This window comes from Saccopteryx bilineata, chromosome 3, assembly GCF_036850765.1.
Source record: "Saccopteryx bilineata isolate mSacBil1 chromosome 3, mSacBil1_pri_phased_curated, whole genome shotgun sequence".
Lineage (NCBI taxonomy): Eukaryota > Metazoa > Chordata > Mammalia > Chiroptera > Emballonuridae > Saccopteryx > Saccopteryx bilineata.
The window spans coordinates 85,272,203-85,284,885 of NC_089492.1; positions in this window are offsets into that span (position 1 = coordinate 85,272,203).

Sequence of the window (12,683 nt, forward strand, 5' to 3'; positions counted from 1 at the left end):
CCCCTAAGTCAGAATTGACTGCTAAGCCTCTGTAAACATCAGTTCAAACACAATGTGGCCCTGGCCAGTTAGCTCAGTGGTAGAGCGTCAGCCTGGCGTGCGGAGTCCTTCTCCACCCCCCCCCCCTTCCTCTCTGTCTCTTCCACTCCCACAGCCAAGGCTCCATTGGAGCAAAGTTGGCCCGGGCGCTGAGGATGGCTCTATGGCCTCTGCCTCAGGCGCTAGAATGGTTCTGGTTGCAACAGAGCGGTGCTCCAGATGGGCAGAGCATTGCCCCCTGGTGGGCATGCCAGTTGGATCCCGGTCAGGGGCATGCAGAAGTCTGTCTGACTGCGTCCCCATTTCCAACTTCAGAAAAATACAAAAATAAAAAATAAAAACACAATGTGATATGAACCATCTGTGTGGTAGTGAACTGATCAGTGCCTGCCCCTCACAGAGTGGTCCTCGGGAGCCTGGGGCTAGGGCTCCTTCAGGACTGCCATTTAGGCCCTGGCATACCCCTTGGACTTTCACTGGAATCTGCCCACAAAGTGGAAGTTTAGGGTCCTATCAAGTGGTTCTTTTTGCCTTCACTACGTCAAACAACAGTCCAGGAGGTTGGAGCCCTGGCCCCTGATGGGGCTGGGCAGAGGACTGGAGCAAAGGCTCAGTTGTGCAGAGGAAAGAAGCAGACTCCGGAGGCAGAGAGCTGTGTCCTCAGTCCCGCCTCTACCTAGACTAGGTGGCCTTGGACAAGTCATGTTACCTCTTAAGACCTTGGCTACCTGCCTGACCTGTGGTGGCGCAGTGGATCAAGCTTGGACCTGGAACGCTGAGGTTGCCGGTTAAAAACCCTGGGCTTGCCCGGTCAAGGCACATATGGGAGTTGATGCTTCCTGCTCCTCCCTCCCTCCCTCCCTTCTCTCTCTCTCTCTCTCTCTCTCTCTCTCTCTCTCTCTCTGTCTCTCTCTCTCTCTCTCCTCTAAAATGAATAAATAAATAAAAATTTAAAAAAAAGACCTTAACTACCTATAATAGGGGAGGTTCTCAGCATTCCTAAATGTGTTCACCTTCCTAACCTGCTTATAGATCAATATCATTCTTTCGTATTTACCTTGGTTTAGAGCCCCTCTGGCCTTTTGTTGACTACTTTCAAAATCCATTTATAGCCATGAAAATTTATAAATCACCTTTCTTCATTAGGAACTCTTGCCCAACAATATTTTAATGAGGGATTTCTGTCCCACAATTCAGCAAAGTTTATGGAGAACTGATGTGCTCTTTGATGTGGATTCATCAAAGAAAACAGGAAAGCCAAAGGCAAAGCATGAATGAATTCCAGCACAGAGTGCTGTGCAGTGGGAGGCTTTGCCAGGGGTGCAGGGGAGGAGGGTACTGGAGAGATCAGCTAACTCTGTCTTGAATGCGGAGAGTGCTCCACTTGAGCTAAGTGCTCCAGGATGGACAGGAGTCTTCTAGGCTTGGCAGCATGGGGCGAGGGAAAGATGAAGAAGTCTTCCAGAAAGAAGGAACAGCTTGTAGAATGCACAAGGTAATAATGTATTCAAGAACTGGCCTGACCTGTGGTGGCGCAGTGGATAAAGCGTCGACCTGGAAATGCTGACTGAGGTCGCCGGTTCGAAACCCTGGACTTGCCTGGTCAAGGCACATATGGGAGTTGATGCTTCTAGCTCCTCCTCCCCTTCTCTCTCTGTCTCTCCTTTCTCTCTCCCTGTCTCTCCCTCTCCTCTCTGAAAAAATGAATAAATAAAATAAAAAAAAAATTCTTTAAAAAAAAAAAAAAAAAAAAAAAGAACTGCATGTAAGTAGACTGGTATCCCTGGCAATAAGCAAGCCACACAGGAAGTGGCCGGAGTGGGGCAGGTGCCCAGACAGTGCTGTTCCTTTTAGGCTTTCCTGAGGCATTAGGACTCTGTAGAACAGGGGTCGGGAAACTTTTTGGCTGAAAGAGCCATGAACACCACATATTTTAAAATGTAATTCTGTAAGAGCCATACAAAGACCCATGCACGTTACACATTATCCAATAAAAATTTGGTATTGTCCCGGAGGACAGCTGTGATTGGCTCCAGCCACTCACAACCATGAATGTGAGCGGTAGGAAATGAATGGATTGTAATACATGAGAATGTTTTATATTTTTAACATTATTTTTTTAAAGATTTTATTTATTCATTTTAGAGAAGGGGAGAGAGAGGGAGGGGAGGAGCAAGAAGCATCAACTCCCATATGTGCCTTAACTGGGCAAGCCCAGGGTTTCGAACCAGCGACCTCAGCGTTTCAGGTCGACACTTTATCCACTGCACCACCACAGGTCAGGCAACATTTTTGTTTGTTTGTTTTTTTGTTTTTGTATTTTTCTGAAGCTGGAAACAGGGAGGCAGTCAGACAGACTCCCGCATGCGCCTGACCGGGATCCACCCGGCACGCCCACCAGGGGGCAATGCTCTGTCCATCCGGGGTGTCGCTCTGTCGTGACCAGAGCCACTCTAGCGCCTGGGGCAGAGGCCAAGGAGCCATCCCCAGCGCCCGGGCCATCTTTTGTTCCAATGGAGCCTTGGCTGTGGGAGGGGAAGAGAGAGACAGAGAGGAAGGAGAGGGGGAGGGGTGGAGAAGCAGATGGGCGCTTCTCCTGTGTGCCTGGCTGGGAATCGAACCTGGGACTTCCACATGCCAGGCCGACGCTCTACCACTGAGCCAACCAGCCAGGGCTTTTTTTTTTTTTTTTTTTTTTGGTATTGTTCTGAAGTTAGAAACGGGGAGGCAGTCAGACAGACTCCCGCATGCGCCTGACCGGGATCCACCTGGCACACCCACCAGGGGGTGATGCTCTGCCCATCTGGGGCATCGCTCTGCTGGAATGGCTCTGGAATGGCAACCAGAGCCATTCCAGCGCCTGAGGCAGAGGCCACAGAACCACCCCCAGCGTCCAGGCCAACTTTGCTCCAATGGAGCCTTGGCTGCAGGAGGGGAAGAGAGAGACAGAGAGGAAGGAGAGGGGGAGGGGTTGAGAAGCAGATGGGCGCTTCTACTGTGTGCCCTGGCCGGGAATCAAACCCGGGACTCCCACACACCAGGCCGACGCTCTACCACTGAGCCAACTGGCCAGGGCCATTATTTTTTTTTAAAGATGCTGCAACTAAGAGTTGAGGCTTCTTTTTTTTTTTTTTTTAAGACTTTATTTATTCATTTTTTAGAGAGGAGAGGAGGAGAGAGAGAGGAGAGAGAGAGAGAGAGAGAGAGAAGAGGGGAGGAGCAGGAAGCATCAACTCCCATATGTGCCTTGACCAGGTAATCCCAGGGTTTTGAACTGGTGACCTCAGCATTCCAGGTCGTCGCTTTATCCACTGCGCCACCACAGGTCAGGCCCATTATTTTTTTTTATTAAAGATTTGTCGCTCTCGGTTCCTGGGATTATTAGTATTAGAGGAGAGAGCAGAGCAGAGAAAGGCCTCATGGAGGAGGCCAGGAGAGGCAGCCAAGATGGCGGAGTGTTGAGTGAGAAGCCAGTTAGTGCAGAGTTTGTGCAGGGAGAAGGAAGGAGATAGGGAACAGAGGTGAGTAAGTCTGGTGAGCTAGAAACCTTTGATTCTAGGAAACTCGGATAAGTCAGTAGCTTTGTGAGCACTGAATGTGAGTGGGTTTTGGAGCCCAGTGTGTGTTTTTACTTGCCCGCCGGGTGCAAGCTAGGATTAAAGATGAAGGCCCATCAGTTTTTGGCTCTGTTGTTCTTTACCGACTGTCTGAATCCAATGTGAACCTGCATGGGCCGGGCTGCTGTGATAGTGGTCGTGGCTTCTGGCTTTACATTTGGCGTAGTCTGTGGCAGGATTCGATACAAATCGGTATGGAGTCACCACCACTTTTGAGTGGAGTAGAGGACTGCCTGCTGTTATGGTTCCCCATGGCTGTCCTTTTGGGGGCCATAGGCTGGCTGACTTTTACAGCCATGTGTGAGTAAACCGAAAGCTCTGTGGAAGAGGCTGCCCGGGACCTGCAAATGAGCAGTGGAAGGAGCTGGAGCAAACACGAGAGAAAAAGATTCTGACCCTGGAGCTGGAGGAAGCGCTGGAGGAGGCCGACCAGGTTTGCGCGATTCACCTGGAAATGGAGCAGCTGCTGGAGGAGGATTCACAGGTTTGTGAGTTGCAGATTGCCCTGGACTTTGTGGAGAGCCAGCAGCAGCGGGAGGCCTGAGGCAGGAGGTGAGGCTGGAGCTGGGGCTGCAAGGTCTGCAGAGCAGAGGGCAGCAGCGGCTCAGGACTCGAGCCCGGCAGTGGGAGCTGGTGTTTTCAGTTCCTCTTTGGAGGATGAGAAGAATTGGGCTGGAGTTGCAATCTGCAGTCTCCATAAAATGGGAGCTGTTGGGCAGATAAAATGTATTATGCTCACTTTGTTAAAAATTGTGCTGCCCACGTGAGGCCGTCGCCCAGGTGATATTAATGTGTGTTGAGAATCCTTGTAGCCTGGGGCTTGGTTTTGGGATTAAGCCTTTCCCATCCTTTTGTGATGTGGGGCGGTACAATCCAATCATGCCTCAGAAAGTGACTTTGTATTAGAGACTTCCCTATTTTGGTATATTGGATTAGAGGTTGTGAAGCTACACTATAAAATGGGGACGAACGAGAGCTTGGGCTCCTGGTTCCTGAGATTATCATTAGAAGAGAGAGCAGGGGAGAGCAGAGAAAGGCCACGTGGAGGAGGCCAGGAGAAGCAGCCAAGATGGTGGAGTGCTGAGTGAGATGCCAGTTTGTGTAGAGTTTGTATTTGGGATAAGGAAGGAGATGGGGAACAGAGGTGAATAAGTCTGGTGAGCTAGAAACCTTTGATTCTAGGAAACTCGGATAAGTCAGTGGCTTTGTGAGCACTGAATATGACTGGGTTTTGGAGGTCAGTGTGTATTTTTACTTGCCCGCCGGGTGCAAGCTAGAATTAAAGACTATGGCCCACCAGTTCTTGGCTCCATTGTTTCTTTACCGACTGTCCGAATCCAATGCGAACCTGCATAGGCCAGAGGGCTGCTCTGATGGTGGCCTTGGCCCTGCCTCTTGGCTTTACAGGAGCCCAGCTGGAAGGAGCACCTACTACAGCCCTGGTAGGTCTGCAATTTTGGGACATAGGGCTGGACGCTATGTGCCCCTCTTTGGGACAGTGTAAGACCTGCCAGGATGGCAGAGATGAGGGGGTGGCTGACGCCCCATGTACGTGGAATGATTTCCTGGACTACGACCAGAGTGGGCATTGGCTCCTTTGTTGGATGGATTTACGAATTATGGATTTTGGACAATGTGAAATACCCTGATGGGTGTGGGGGGTGGCTTTGCTGGAAGCACTCCCCTGCCCCAGGAAGCTTTTTCCATGGCTAGAAAGAAGGCTGAGGACATTTTGCGCTTTGGGCTAAGTGCTCAGAGATTGGTGAAATGTACCTTTGTAGTTGTTGAGACTGTATGATTTGTGCTGTTGTAATTTGTGTAATGTTCTAATTTCCTTGCACAGGGATGCTGGTGATGTAGATTGTGGGTAGTAAAGTGAGCATAGGGGTGGATTGTTGGGTAGATAAAATATATTATGCTCACTTAGTTAAAAATGGCGCTGCCCACGTGGAGGCCATTGCTCAGGTGATATTAATGTGTGTCGCTGTGGGCAGCAGAATCCTTGTAGCCTGGGGCTTGGTTTTGGGATTAAGCCTTTCCCACCCTTTTTGATGTGGGGTGATACAATCCCATCATGCCTCAGTTAAGTGACTTTGTATTAGAGACTTCCCTATTTTGTATATTGGATTAAAGGTTTGGATTTCTACACTATAAAATAGGGGCAGAACAGGAGCTTGCTCTCGGTTCCTGGGATTATTAGCATTAGAGGAGAGAGCAGAGCAGAGAGCAGAGAAAGGCCACGTGGAGAGGCAGCCACGATGGCGGAGTGTTGAGTGAGAAGCCAGTTAGTGCAGAGTTTGTGCAGGAAGAAGGAAGGAGATGGGGAACAGAGGTGAATAAATCTGGTGAGCTAGAAACCTCTGATTCTAGGAAACTCAGATAAGTCAGTAGCTTTGTGAGCACTGAATGAGTGGGTTTTGGAGCCCAGTGTGTGTTTTTACTTGCCCGCCGGGTGCAAGCTAGGATTAAAGATGAAGGCCCATCAAAAAAAAAAAAAGATTTGTCTGTGAGCCAGATGCTGCCATCAAAAGAGCTGCATGTGGCTCACAAGCCATAGGTTCCCTGCTGTAGAGTGTAGAGTGCCCTGGAAAGTTTCAGGCAAGAGAAGAACATGACGCAAATTGCTATTTGGGAAGATCGCCTTGTTATATGGAAATAAATTTGATTAGTGTTAGGAAATACTAAAGGCCAGTAAGACCACCTTTGATTAATTAGGATGTGGACAGTGGACATGCTGGTGAGGATGAATACAAGAGCCATTCAAGAAGCAGACTCGCACCTGACCAGGCGGTGGCGCAGTGGATAGAGTGTCTGACTGGGATGCAGACGACCCAGGTTTGAGACCCCGAGGTCACCAGCTTGAGCGCGGGCTCATCTGGTTTGAGCAAAAAGCTCACCAGCTTGAACCCAAGGTCGCTGGCTCCAGCAAGGGGTTACTCGGTCTGCTGAAGGCCCGCAGTCAAGGCACATATGAGAAAGCAATCAATGAATGAACAACTAAGGTTTCGCAACACGCAATGAAAAATTAATGATTGATGCTTCTCATCTCTCTCCGTTCCTGTCTGTCTGTCCCTGTCTATCCCTCTCTCTGACTCACTCTCTGTCTCTGTAAATAAATAAATAAATAAATTCTAAAAAAAAGAAGCAGACTCGCCTGACCAGGCGGTGGTGCAGTGGATAGAGTGTCAGACTGGGATGCAGAGGACCCAGGTTCGAGACCCCGAGATTGCCAACTTGAGCGCGGGCTCATCTGGTTTGAGCAAAAGCTCACCAGCTTAAGGTCTCACAACGAAAACCTGATGATTGATGCTTCTCATCTCTCTCCGTTCCTGTCTATCCCTCTCTCTGACTCTCTCTCTCTGTCCCTGTAAAAAAAAAAAAAAAAAAAAAAAAAAAAAAAAAGAATAAGAAGAAGCAGACTCTGATCTTTATAGCCCTGGTTACAGGATATTGTATTGTGTAAGGCAGCAGTTTTCAACCGATGTGCCTCAAGAATTTTTAAAACATGCCAGGGGCGCTGACCTCTTTTCCTTTAGACTGTTAAATTAAAAAATGACAACAACACCTACCTGGGCTCTTTTTCTTTTCAAAAAAAAAAAAATGACAACAGCGAGTACAATAGCTGTCTGGTATGAATGAATCAAAGCTATGCCTGTTTTTCTTTTGTCAGATCAGCAAAAAAGTACATTTTTGGGTGTGCAGCAGAATTTTATTTTATTTATTTATTTTTTTAAATAATTTTTTGCCGGGGTCTAGCCCCAGGGGGAAGCCAGGGGTCCCACAGGAAGAGACGGCGTTGGCGCAAGTCGAGTGAGAGAGCCAAATTCTTTTCTTTCTCTTTATTCTCTCGTTAGCATTTACTGCCAGGCATCTCTGCCAAATGCTGGTCTAGCTCTCTTTTTATACACACACACTAAGTTACAATTACATGGTATTAATCATTGCTTTTGTTTCACTATGGTTACATATTTCCAGATAACAGTTAATTCATATCTATAAGCTACAAATCAGATGGTAAGTCATTCAAAGTACAGATATACAATAACTTAATAGCAATAACAATATCAGTACAAACTTCTAAAAGATTAGTACTAATTAATAACTCTACTGTTGTTGTGAGTCAAGGGCGCAGAGAGAGATTAGCAGACGAAATCATCAAGGACTAGCAAAGGACCACCGCTTGCTCAGGCAAATGGCCTTGAGTTCATGCAGTGTCCTAATTTTTCTCAAAAGACTTCAAAAGGCTTGCTTATTAAGAAATTGGCATAACATCAAGAGTAACTTTTGCTTAAAGATATATAGAGTGCACCTGCAAGATAGCTTAGTAGCAACATAATATCAGAAGGCATTAATTGCTATTGCTGCTATGGATCCCACCACATTCCTCTCCTTATTCTTGGAAAATACAAAAATCTCATGAGAATATTTTACTGAGAAAAGCCCAGCAACTGCCTTCAGTCACAAAACAAGTCTCTTAACAAAACATTCTTTACTTGCCGGCTGTGCTCCCATCCAAGGCCACGCAACGGGCCACTCCGCTGCACCTTACCTAAGATTCTATTGTCTAGTCAAATTTTATTTATTTACTATATTCATACACTAGTTAAGTTCTAACTTTATTTTTCTCAGAGTGTTCCACCACCTGTAGGTCAGGTATGCAAGAAGAAAGGAAAGTTTCTCTACTCTATCACATGAAAAGGCTAGGGAGGAAAAATGATGAATTAAGTGAAGGCTGAAAGGTGCTCTGTGTATAGTTACTGTTGCCTACCTATTCATAAGTCACAATCTATTCTTTCTAACATGATTAATAAGAAGAAATTCTCCTACAAACTTAACTCTTTACAAGGGATCTCATAGCCAGCCTCTTATGTTTATGAGCCCAGTTCAAGGGGCTTACAGGCTTTTCTGTGGAACTTACACCTTCTGTCTCATTTCCAAAGAAATTACTACGAATCTACAGGGAAAGCACGGTACTATTATCCCTGTGCCATAAATAATAGCACACACCCAGAAAAAGGGGGGATATAAGGCCAGATTAATTCAAAAGGTCAAAGGGGGAAGTATTGTTGTGCCTTTCCTTTGCGGTGACTTTGTCAACCCGCAGCCATTGGTCTTCACTGCGGTGACTTTGTCACCCGGCAGCCATTGGTCTTCTCTGCTGTGACTTTGTCAATCAGCAGTTTTTGATCTTCTTCTGCTGTGACCTTGTCAGCCAGCAGTCATTAATCGGCTCCCGACATTCTTTTTTTTTTTTTTTTTTTTTTTTTTTTTTTTTTACAGAGGCAGAGATAGACAGGGACAGACAGACAGGAACGGAGAGAGATGAGAAGCATCAATCATCAGTTTCTCGTTGCGCATTGCGACTTCTTAGTTGTTCATTAATTGCTTTCTCACATGTGCCTTGACCGCGGGCCTTCAGCAGACCGAGTAACCCCCTGCTGGAGCCAGTGACCTTGGGTCCAAGCTGGTGAGCTCTTTGCTCAAGCCATATGAGCCCGCACTCAAGCTGGCCACCTCGGGGTCTCGAACCTGGGTCCTTCCGCATCCCAGTCCGACGCTCTATCCACTGCGCCACCACCTGGTCAGGCCCGACAATTTTTTTAAAGACTTTATTTTATTTTATTTTTCATAGAGGAGAGAGAGAGAAAGAGAGAGAGAGAGAGAAGGGAGGGGGCAGGAAGCATCAACTCCCATATGTGCCTTGACCAGGCAAGCCCAGGGTTTCGAACCGGCAACCTCAGTGTTCCATGTCAATGCATCATCCCACTGTGCCACCACAGGTCAGGCCAGCAGAATTTTAATAATTAGTTTACGTGTGCCATGAGATGAATGAGTTTGAAAATTGCTCGTGTGAGGATATTCTGCTAAGTGAAATACATTCAGAGAAAAACAAATACACTATGATCTGTATTCTAAGTGGAATCTTTTTTAATTTTTTTAAACTTTTTTTTTTTTTTTACAGAGAGAGAGTCAGAGAGAGGGATAGACAGGGACAGACAGACAGAAACAGAGAGATGAGAAGCATCAATCATTAGTTTTTCATTGTGGGTTGTGACACCTTAGTTGTTCATTGATTGCTTTCTCATATGTGCCTTGACTGTGGGCCTTCAGCAGACCGAGTAACTCCTTGCTCGAGCCACCAACCTTGGACTCATGCTGATGAGCTTTTGCTCAAACCAGATGAGCCTGCGCTCAAGCTGGCGACCTCGGGGTCTCAAACCTAGGTCTTCCACATCTCAGTCCGACGCTCTGTCCACTGCGCCACCACCCGGTCAGGCTATGTGGGATCTTTTTAAAAAATCTATTTTAACCTTATTTCTACTTCAATAGAACAATGTAGGAGCTATATGATTAAAGCAGAATTAATGAGTGAAGATTTGCTTTGTCTGATTAATGGGTATTGAGGACTAGGGTAGCTGAACTTCTTAGCTCTGTGTTGACCTGGGTTACTGAAAACCAATCACATTTCTGTGATTTGATTGCAACTCAAAGGATTCAAACGTTTCCTTTCCCTCCCTTCTCTTTATTCCTTGGTAGTGGTAAAATACAGTGTGTCCATAAAGTCATGGTGCACTTTTGACCGGTCACAGGAAAGCAACAAAAGACGATAGAAATGTGAAATCTGCACCAAATAAAAGGAAAACTCTCGGCCCTGGCCGGTTGGCTCAGCGGTAGAGCATCGGCCTGGCGTGCGGGGAACCCGGGTTCGATTCCCGGCCAGGGCACATGGGAGAGGTGCCCATTTGCTTCTCCACCCCCCCCTTCCTCTCTGTCTCTCTCTTCCCCTCCCGCAGCCAAGGCTCCATTGGAGCAAGGATGGCCCAGGCACTGGGGATGGCTCCTTGGCCTCTGCCCCAGGCGCTGGAGTGGCTCTGGTCGAGACAGAGTGACGCCCCGAGGGGCAGAGCATTGCCCCCTGGTGGGCAGAGTGTTGCCCCTGGTGGGCGTGCCGGGTGGATCCTGGTCAGGCGCATGCAGGAGTCTGTCTGACTGTCTCTCCCCGTTTCCAGCTTCAGAAAAATACAAAAAAAAAAAACGGAAAACTTTCCCAGTTTCATACCTATTCAGTGCAGTTCAATGTGGGCTCACGCACAGATCTTTTAGGGCTCCTTAGGTAGCTATCCCGTATAGCCTCTACAGACTCGTCACTGACTGATGGCCTACCAGAACGGGGTTTCTCCACCAAACTGCCGGTTTCCTTCAACTGCTTATCCCACAGAGTAATGTTATTCCTATGTGATGGTGCTTCGTTATAAACACGCCGATATTCACGTTGTACTTTGGTCACGGATTCAAATTTAGCGAGCCACAGAACACACTGAACTTTCCTCTGTACCATCCACATCTCAACTGGCAGACTGGCATGGCCGTGGCTGCTCCGCTGTATACACGGTGTTATTTCATCATCTGTGCATGCACACATGCTGCCACATCATCCTACAGAAACTGGGAGGGTTTTCTTTTTATTTGGTGCAGATTTCACATTTCTATCGTCTTTTGTTGCTTTCCTGTGACCGGTCAAAAGTGCACCATGAATTTACGCTCACACTGTATACACAACATAAAACTTAATATTTTGACCATTATTAAGTGTACTCACTGGCATTAAATATGTTCACATGGTTCACAACCATCACCATTCACCTCCAGAAATTTTTCATCTTCCCAAACTGAAACTCTGTCCCCATCCAACACTAACTCTTCATTCCTTCTCCCCACTGAAGGAGAAGAAACCAGAAGAATGGAGAGGGGGGCCTGCAATGTCTGGGGTCTTACACTCTAGCCTTTGACCTCAGTGTTCTTGACTGAGGAAACAAGGGCAGACAGAAAAGTGAAAAATAACAAACCACGAGTGTGGACCTTGCTTGTTATCAGTTCCTTGAAATGAACTTGCAGTTTCAGTAAGAAGAATGAGTGATAGGATTACCAAGGACAGACCCTCTGGCTACCTCTCCTCTTCCCTTCCCTAAGACAGGAATGTCAGGTAGGCCTGTAAACAAAGAAGTCATAGAAATCAGGCATTTGTCACATGAAAGCTAAAACCGTAAAGGTATATAATATATAAGAAATATAATTTTGGCCTGACCTGTGGTAGCGCAGTGGATAAAGCGTCAGCCTGGAAACGCTGAGGTTGCTGGTTCAAAACCCTGGGCTTGCCTGGTCAAGGCACATATGGGAGTTGATGCTTCCTGCTCCTCCCCCCCCCCTTCCCTCTCTATAATGAATAAATAAAATCTTTTTTTAAAAAAACCAAAAAAAAAAAAAAAAAAAAGAAATATAATTTTGGGCCTGACAAGGCACTGGTACAGTGGATAGAGTGTCGGATTGGGATGTGGAGGACCCAGGTTCAAGACCCCGATGTCGCTGGCTTGAGCACGGGCTCATCTGGTTTGAGCAAAACTCACCAGCTTGGACCCAAGGTTGCTGGCTTGAGCAAGGGGTTACTTGGTCTGCTGAAGGCCCACGGTCAAGGCACATATGAGAAAGCAATCAATGAACAACTAAGGTGTCGCAATGAAAAACTAATGATTGATGCTTCTCATCTCTCTCCATTCCTGTCTGTCCCTATCTATCCCTCTCTCTGACTCTCACTCTGTCTCTGTAAAAAGAAAAAAAAAAGAAAAGAAAAGAAATCTAACTTTGGTGAGCATGTGTTTGGTTTCCTCTTTTGGGGTCACGCTGCTCCACTAGCTAAATAAATCCTACTTCCATCATCAAGTTGTCTGGGCGGGTGATAAGATGCCAAGAAACTATAAAACTTAGCATTAGCAATGCCATTTAAAGAGGAAAAGTCAGGCTTCTTACCCCCTCCTTTCTGTGGAGAAAGGAAAGAGAAGAATGCAGGAGGAAGGGCTTTGCAAGGGCAACTGGGTCAGCTAAGTCATAATTTAACTACAGAGGAAGTTAAATTAAGGAAGATGGAATTTATCTGAGAATCCCTTCACTTCTCTTTTCTTAAAAGCCTTTAGAAAAAAAATAAAATAAAATAAAAAAAATAAAAAAAATAAAAAAAAAAAAGCCTTTAGG